The sequence below is a fragment of the Spermophilus citellus genome (assembly GCF_964194105.1).
Source record: "Spermophilus citellus genome assembly, chromosome: X".
In the NCBI taxonomy this organism is placed as follows: Eukaryota; Metazoa; Chordata; class Mammalia; order Rodentia; family Sciuridae; genus Spermophilus; species Spermophilus citellus.
In genome coordinates this window covers 43,911,106-43,920,849 of record NC_138190.1, presented here as the reverse complement: position 1 = coordinate 43,920,849, position 9,744 = coordinate 43,911,106, and positions in this window count along the sequence as shown.

Genomic DNA, 9,744 nt, shown 5'->3' with positions numbered 1-9,744 from the left:
AATCAGAAAACTCAGAGACAGAGTAGAGTACAGGTGACTGAAGCCTGTGCAGAGGAGGAAATAAGAAGTTATTGTATAATGGGTACAAGGTGTCTGTGTTAAGAAAATGTTTTGGAAATTGATAGTGGTGTGATGCACATACAATAATGTGAATGAACACCTCTACCACCTAAATGTATATTTAAAAAGGGTTGCTGGGCTGGTGGCACATGCCTGCAATCCCAGCAGCTCAGCAGGCTGAGACAGGAGGATTGCAAGTTCAAAGTCAGCCTCCTTAAAAAGAGTCAGCCTCAGCAATAGCGGGGTGCAAAGCAAGTCATTGAGACCTGTCATTAAATAAAATACAAAATAGACCCAGGGATGTGCATCAGTGGTAGAGGGCCCCCGAGTTCAATTCCCAGTACCAAAGAGTTTAAAAATTAAAACTAACTAAATAAAATGGGTTAACACAGTCAATTTTCTGGTATGTATATTTAAAATCCATAAAAATATACCCAAAAGAAAAACTGGTAAGAGAATTGGGCAGCATTTTTGCATACTCTTCCTCTATCACCTCCCTGCCTTGTTGGGTCTCTAGAGTACAGCAATTGGTATCCATAAGATGGATTCCTAATACCTGATGCTAGACAAAGTGCAGCAGACCTTACTCACCAGCAACTGTATTCATAGTTCTTATCTTTCTCAGAGCTACCTGAAAAGCTCATGCAAGATGTTCCACTGTATTGCGCCCAACATGGAACTCCAGACAAAATAAAAAGAGATCTGATGGTCTATTCTAGAAAACATTCTGAGGCAAAAATGAACAAACAAAAACCTATAGCTGCCTGAGTCTAAAGTTTGTACTTGAAAGATACAAAGGGCAGCCAAAAGCCTAGGAGTAGAGGAAAGCCGAGAAGAGTGCTTCTTTAGGACATGAGAGCATTGGAAAGCACCTCTGTATGCTCAGGGGTTTAAAACACCAGGTGCATAACCCAGGAGGATGCTTGCTCAGAAAAGATCTGGGAAGACCCTTTGGTTTCCCAGTGGTTGACCCCTGTTCTCAGTACAAGCAGGAAAAGAGAGTATGGTAGATTTTTTTTAAAAGTCCCATCTAAGTGTTGAAGGAGTGTGCCACCACAGAGCCAATCCACAAAGAATAAGAGAAGTGTTTTTGGTTTACTTTGGTTTGATTCTAGCTGCTGACTCTCAAGGAAATGGCTGCCATGCACAAGCAAAGGGACACCAACTCAAATGAACACACACGGTAAGAAATGCAAGCTCTCACACAATAGTTGAGAAACGTCTCAAAATTAATGAATGGATGTACCTTTCAGACATGAAGAAAAGCAAACACTGGGGAAGGGAGATAATCTGATTTTCAGTGATACCACACTGTAATATCCAGATATCCAGTTTTCAACATAAATTACAAACTGAGAAAGCATCCAAGGAAACAGTGACATATGGCCCCTTCACAAGAAAATGATGAACAGAGGAAAGAAGAGTACAATTTCCAAAGAAGAGAGTGTTCGATAGTTTCCATGCTCTTCCTAAATTAGGTGAACTGAGTGTAGCAGGGAGTGTGGGGGTGGGCTCATCCTCTCATGAATTTGAAGAAGAAAATGCACAGACACTAGGGAGAGAACAAAGTAAGAGCATTTATTAGAGGAGCAGAAAGCAGAGCTCCAAAAGAGGGAGGGGACCCATGAGAGGAATGTCAAAGTGTGGCTCTTAGGTTGATATAGATCTACAGGTTTAATAAAGTCGGCCCCTGAGCACTCCTGGGTAAGGGGTTCAGTGTCCACGAGGGATTCATGCCACATTGAGTCCAATCAACTTGTCAGTCAGGTATTTTTCCTTCTGTGGAGAGGCATGACCCCTGTCACGTAGGGTCCTGATGTGAAAGCAACATTGTAATAAGTTTATAGCAATATCTGCAGGTACTGTTTGTGAGTTACCGCTCAGGGAGTTATCCAGGGGCCCATCTATCTATCATTCCAGCCTTATCTCATTCCTGACGTCAGGAGGACAGAATATTCCCTTTTGATTTCATGTCATGGGGGAATGCTGGAGAGAGTCTCCCATGGAATGTGGGGAGTAAAAGCCTAGTATGGGGTGAACAGGAAAAGAAGTATGACCAGTATAGAAAGCTGAAAGTTTCATTGTGAATGTGAGGACATTAGGTGGTCGCCTGGCAGTAATATGGGAAAGAGGGAAGGTGTTTTGGAATTTTTATTATTTATTTACATTTCATATGTTCAGTTGTTCTCAGAGCATGTTTTAGTGCTCATGGAAAAAAAGTAGTTTGGAGAAGGAGAAGCTGACTACATTTGAGAAGTAGACAGAAAGAATAAATTATTCATGGTAGAAGGTTCCTGATAAGACAGCAGGGATGTCATCCGAAACACTCACTGAAGGCTTTTCCCTTAAACATCAAGAGTGATATTTCTGTCATTACTGGAAGGATGACCACCACCACAGATGGAGCTGCAGGCAGGTTTTTATACTGGTGCCAGGAATTGTAAGAGTCCCCCTGAGGACCAACATTTTCTCACCAAAGTAGTAGATCACCAGCTTCTGAGAGAGAGAAATGCAGATCAGGTGTTTGAGGCATTGTAAAGCTTTAAAACTACCTGGTCATTATAGGGAGTTGGTGAGGAGCATTTTGGGAAAACGCAGTAATTCACTAGCCCCCTTCAAGAGCTTGGTTGAGATGGATGCCTTGCATTATAGAGAGTATTAGTCTCTATAGCCACTTGATTTTCCCCTAGAAGACTACTGCTTCTTGAACCAGAACACTGTGTCCACCCAGATCCCATAGAGACAATTGTGAGTTGGATGAGTAAGGAAGCCCACCCACTTTGTTGCAGAATGGAAGAGAGAGGCCTGCACACATTTGCAGGTGAGGACAGTATACTGAGGTGAGACCTGTGGAAACAGCCAGGATGCCCAAGAGCAAGCTTAGCTGGACATTTTGTCCAGGTGCTCAGGAATTGGCTCCAGAGCTACAATAGGTATTTAGGAGTCATCTCTATACCAGAAGTAGATGAAGCCTTGAATTGGAATTGACTAATCCAGGACTAGGAAATACAGAATGTGAAGAGTTGGCCAGGGAAATGGGACCCAGGGAAGACGAGCATTTAAGTGCACAGGGAAAGAGAAGTCGTGGAAGCAGATGGAGCAAGAAATCTAAGAGGAAGAGGAACGTCCCTGGGAGACAGGGTAGAATCACAGACAGAGATGAAGGAGAGAGGGTAATGCCAGAGGGAGCTGAGGTCAGATGAGAACCGGGAGTCGAGTCCTCTGGGATTCATTAATTAGAACATGCTTTTTACCTTATTGATACCTGTATGAGCTGGGATAGCTTGGGGCCCATAGGGAATAAAGCTAGACTGAATTTAATTGAAAAAATGAGGATGGGAAGACTCAGATGCATCTTTGGAAAAGAAATGAGGGAGAGGGTTTGGTACACAGAGGGGGAAGGCAAAAGTTAATTAGGATGGGGTTCCTGAATACCTTTTGAGAAGGAGGCATCGAGAAGGGAGAAAGAGAAAATGCAGGAGAGAGAGAATCAGACATAGTGTTTCCTCTCATCTCCCATTGCTAAAAAGCCCCTGAGGGAGATGGTCTTATCCCTGGTGAGGAGATCCAATCCGCAGTTGTTCAGGATGAGTGCTCTAAAAGCCAGAAGTTCAGACTCTTGCCTGTGGTTGCACAGCCATCAAGTGGGAGAGCAGGGCTTCAGCCCAGCTATCACTCCAATTGACAACACATGCCAGGGCATCGTGTTCCAAACAGGCTGAACATCGTCCTTTCTTGGGAAAAAGGAAATGACACTGTGACAGTACATTTTGAAACATTTATTCTTTACAAGAATCCCATTCAGAACTACCCCAAAAAGTAGTGTGAGACTGACCAATTTTATTGTCAATTAATGGCTGTTCCTCAGCAGTTTGTTTCACACTCCTCAATGATTTCAGTCTTTGCAACATCGCTGTACAGTTTATATGCCTCCCTGTGCTTGAGAATGAGGGACCCAGCATTCCCTCAGGTCTCAGCTCTTGCCATTCACACCATGAGCACTGAATTGTCTGTTTAACCTCCTCCAATGAACCAGGTTGCCAAGAGTTTTCATATCTCAAGTTGTAACTGGGTGTAAATGTTCCCTATGTCCATTCAGACGTTAATGGGCGTGAGTAGATTGCAGGGGACATTTGGATATTAAGTACGAAGTAAATGGTGCTTTTAGAAACACACCAGGTTGAAACATAATCCACATAAAATAAAATTCATCCGTGTAAATTGTACACTTCAGTTGGGTTTGGTGGCATACTCCCAGAGATATGCAACCATCACAAGAATTTCACTAAGAAATGTTAAACTCCTCAGAAGAAAGCCCCTGCCCATGAATAGCTATGTTCTAACCTACACTCCTTGCCAGGAAATCTAAATTATTCCTTCTAAGTGAAATAAACCAGGTAGTTTGAAAAAATTTAAAAGTTTTCTCTCAAATGTGGAAGCTAGAGAGGGACTGAGAGAAAAAGTATAATGATTTTTTTTAAAAAGGTTCTCTTGAGAATAGAAGGGAGATGAAGACAGTAGAGGAAGGGGATTGGGAAGGAAGGAGGAGGGGAGGGCATGCGGGAAAGGCTGGGATACCAAACCTATGAATTCAGGGTGTGTCCAGGGCTGGGGGTACAGCTCAGTGGTAGGCCTACACCCCTACACCGGCAGGCCCTGAGATTCATTCCCAGCACCACCAAAATTCATAACAAACTAAATTATACTCTGCCTAGATAGGATTGTACTATAATGAATCCCACTTATGTGTATAATTTTAATACACCAATTGAGATGATAACATAATGATAATAATAGAAGGGAGATGAGTAGAGTAGAACGAGCAGAATATGGGGAGAGAGAAGAGGAGAGAAAGGGAAGGTTCTGGGGAATGAGATTAACCAAATTATGTCATGTGCAAGTTTCAGTGTGGCATAATGAATCCCACTACCATGTATAATTATAATGCTCCAGTAAAATTATTTTAAAGATTTCTGTCTCTAGAAATTCACCTATTCTGAACATTACATAAAAGTGGAATCTTATCTTGTGGCTTCTTCATGTATTGTAAAGCTTTTAGGGTCCGCTTATGTTCTGACACGTTTTTTAATATTTATTTTTTGGTTGTAGTTGGACACAATACCTTTATTTATTTTTATGTGGTGCTGTGGATCCAACCCAGAGCCTTGGACATTATAGGTCAGCAGTCTACTCCTGAGTCATAACCCTAGCCCCAGTGTTCTGACCCGTTTTGGGGCTTCATTACTCTTGATTGCCAGTCAATCTTCCACTAAATAGACAGAAGACATTCCATTCAACCAGTCATAATCCGATAGACTCGTGCGTGGGCTACTTAATAACTTTGGCCTTTATGAATATTCATGTTCTCAACATTTGTGAATGCATTTTTGTTTTAACATAAATTTTCATTTCCTTTTGGTGGATTCCTAAGAGTGGACCTATTGGGTCACTTGGAAACTGTTTCAGGTATTGAGGAAAACCCAAACTACCAAAGGGGCTGCCCTCTTTTATAATCCCAGCAAGCAATCTATCTGGATTTCCATTATTCCAGTTCTTTCTGTCAATTATTATTGTCTGACTTAAATGTTAAATTGTCTGACTTTAAATGTTGTCATCCAGGTTATGTGAAGGAGTAGCTCACTGTGGTTTAGATTTGGGTCTCCATCATGCATCAATCAGTGAGTGTCTTCTCAGGTGCTTACTGGCCATTTGTATGACTCATTAGGCAAAATGTCCCAGCGTCTTCTTTGCCCATTTAAAAATAAGATTATTTGTCTATTTATGCTATTGAATTACAGACATTCTTTGTATAGTCGGCATGTAACTTTAGCTGAATACCTGACTTTGAAATAGTTCCATGAATTCTTATTTACGTTTTTGTGTGGAGCCTTTGAAGCACAAAGCATTGCAGTTTTGGTAATGGCCTGTGCATCTATTCTTTTACCTCTGTTGTTTGTGCCACAGTATGAGATGTAAAAATCCATTACCTATAATAACATCAGGATTTATTTTACATTGAGACTTAGCTCTGAGAGCCTATTATACTCCTCACGTTCTCCCAAATGTACAAAGCATGAGGACCAAGAGCCAGGTAAAAGGTGGGTAGGGTTGACGTCATCCCTCCACTCACAGTAATGGACATTACATGAGTCACTACTTTCTTTTGTTGCTTTATGTGGAAGGGGACATCTATTACTTTTTCCTTACATTGTAGGCAGAAATAGAGCCTTTTCAAGATGGAATTCTTTCTTTCAAGGATATCAATCTTCCATATTTAGCAAAATCTTCCTTAGACTCAGAATAAGGAATTTGGAAATAGAATTGGGATCAGAGACAAAAATTTTCTAATACCCAAGGTGATACATAGGCTGAGGAGAGGCAGTCTTTGTGTTTCCATGGAACACTGATACACCTGGATGAGAGACCTGGAACATTCTGCAGAGATGATAATTCTGCCTGAGAATTATTGTATGCTGTTTTTATGAAGGAGTTATGGATTTGCTCTTCCATGTAGGTCATTGATACACTTTGAGTTAATTTTTTATTGAGTTGGAAAAAGGGATCCAATCCATTCTTTTGGACGTTTTTACCTGTTTGACTCTTAGGATGTTTGTAATGTACTTATTTATTCAAATTGTCAAGTAGAGAATATATATATATATATATATATATATGTATATATATATATATATATATATATGTGTGTGTGTGTGTGTGTGTGTATATGTGTGTGTATATATATGTGTGTGTATATATATATGTGTGTGTGTGTGTATATATATATATATATATATATATATATATAGGAGTGTGCAACCCATTTCATGTATGTGTACATGATGGAACATCTAAATCAAGCTAATGCACATATGTAGGACCGCCCATGTAATTTCTAGAGATTTAGTACACGTAAAATGTACTATTGTGGGATTTAAAAAAAAATTAGTTGTAGTTGGAAACAATGCCTTTGTTTTGTTTATTTTTATGTGGTGCTGAGGATCGAACCCAATGCCTCGAATGTGCTAGACGAGTGCTCCACCATTGAGCCACAACCCCAGGCCCTAACATGGGATTTTTTAAAACAACATAGTGTTATTCATCATAGTCACCATGCTGTATCACAGATGTCCTGGACTTATTCTTCCTTTCTAACTGAAATTTGCATCCTCTTCCCAACAATCCCCAACAACAACACAAGACTCATAACTTCAGTTGTCATGTTTATTCCATGAGGTCCACTCATTTAAGATGCCACACATGAGTGAGATCAAGTGGCATTTGCCTTTCTCTGCCTGGCTCCTTTCACATGATATCATTTTGTCCAACTGCTCTTTAAGGCTGACTAGTACGACCACTCTGTCTTTCACAAGCCAGGGAGACTACCAGGGTCTCCTCCAAGTAAGCTGAGGTGGTCATGTTGCTCAAGATGTTTATTTCTCCTCTCTGATAGGTCACCCCCATTGACTGCTTTATATCCAACCTCTTGGAAATCATTGTTTCATTTGTGTTGTCTACTTTTCTTTATTCATTCATATGAAAGGATAACTCTTATGTTTCCTTCCATTGTAGCCAGAATGACAAGGGCCTAGAGGAGGAATACAAACTTCATAAAATACTGATCTTCCAAATTTTTAGCCAGATCTTGTTTTTTTTTTTTTTTTTTGAGTTTTGAACTCAGGGGCACACAACCACTGAACCACACCCCCAGCCATATTTTATATTTTATTCCAAGACAGGGTCTTGCAGAGTTGTATAGCACCTCACTATTGCTGAGGCTGGCTTTGAACTCGCAAACCTCTGGCCTCATCTTCCCATTCCACTGGGATTACAGGTTTGCGCCACTGTGCCCAGCCCAAATTTAGCACCATGGTGCTGAGAGTCAGGAAAAGAAAGTTGCAAGTAGAATCTGGATCAGAGTGTTTGCAGAGAAAGTTTTCCCAATCCCCAGGAGGATGGGCTGAGGAAAGGTAGTCTGTCTTTTCCTGTGGGACACTGTGGTGCCTGGAGGTGAGACCTGAAGCTCTTACCAAAGAGGTGAGGATCCTGAGTGTGCCATCCCTCTGAGGCTGGGGACTTGCTCATTGGGGTTTCTGATGACAGGAAACTGCCACCTTCTGATGATGAGGGATTGTCCCAGAGACCAGGAGGTCACCATTTTGGGTTTCTCCATCCAGAAATTTCTGCCCATCCCAGCTGTGTCCAGATGCTCTCATGTTACCTTGTGATCATGGTGCACATTGGTTACAGCTTCTACAGCCTTACAGAGAAAACCAATGTCACTCACCTAAGTCCATTACTGTAAGTGAGGGACAGTGATGACATCAACCCATCCAACTGTGCCTTGTTTCCGGGCACCATGCATTGTACATTATGGAGAGCACAAAGACTATGGTACGATATCAGAGCCACGTCTCAGGTATTGCAGGTGGAATCTCTAAATCTACGTTCTAAAGAGAAAATCTCAATCTCTCTCCAGGTGGCATAGGGCAAAGGTCTTGGGGAAACTCCTGGGCTTACTTTCCTTTCAGTCCAGCAGAACTGGCAGGGCCTACTTACATTGGGTCCAAAGTTCTTGTAACAATAATATAAGTAATCTTAATGGTAACAAATGGCTCCTGCTGACCATTGAAGCATCAGGGCAAGGAGTTCTATTGTCTTTATCACTTCACTTAAAAATATTCCCTAGTTAGGAGATCTAACATTCTGGGACTACTTTACCAATGGGGGAAACATGGCCCAGAGTTGTTTATTGACTGGTTTCACACTGTGTGTACATTCCATGTGTTCTCCTAGGATCTGATTTTACTTACCAATTCCCCCTTCAAGAGTGTGAAATGCAAGACGCTCTCGAGCTTCTCATGCAAAAGTTCGGAACATGAGAAGGTTTTGAAAAGAGGAACCACAACAAGCATCAAGAAGGCCATATTTCCCCATTCCTATGATTTTATGCTTGTGTGCCATATCCTTATCCTCTGAACTGCTTCACCCTCAATGTCGTTGTTGTTGTTATGTTTAGTTTTGTGTTTTCTTGTTTTTGTTTCTTGGTACCAGAAATCGAACAGGGGCACTTAACCACTGAGCCACATGGCTGCAGGATGCTGGGCCCATTTACCTATTTACATGCCTTGCCTCAATCAACTCTCACGGGGAAGATGAACACAGGTGTGTGAAGATGTTCCACATTCAAAGAACAACAACTGGCAGACTTGTCCAAGAGCCCCTGGGGAAGTCTGTTCAAAGCTTCTTTCCTCCAAACAAGTGTGATCCAAACTATCATGTTGGTTTTTGTGGTCACAGAGCCAAATATATGGACATATGGAATAAGAATGTTGGAGGTCTCAAAATGTCCAAAACACTAACATTTCAGATTTTTAAAAAATATTAATTTTTAGTTGTAGTTACATGCAATATCCTTATTTTATTTACATTTACTTGGTGCTGGGGTGGAACCCAGGGCCTTGCACATGCTAGGCAAGTGCTCTACCACAGAGCCACAACCTCAGCTCCCATTTCAGACCTTTAAAGGAGGCCAAAGTCAATGGAGAGGATGCTGGGACTTTGGGCAAGGGTTCACTAAGGGACAGTGAATTGCCTGAAGCGTGAGGAAGAGCTAGATCCATGAATTGAGTTGGATCCATGCAAAAGGGGGAAAGGAGCAGAATGAGTGGGGTAGAAGTACTTGAG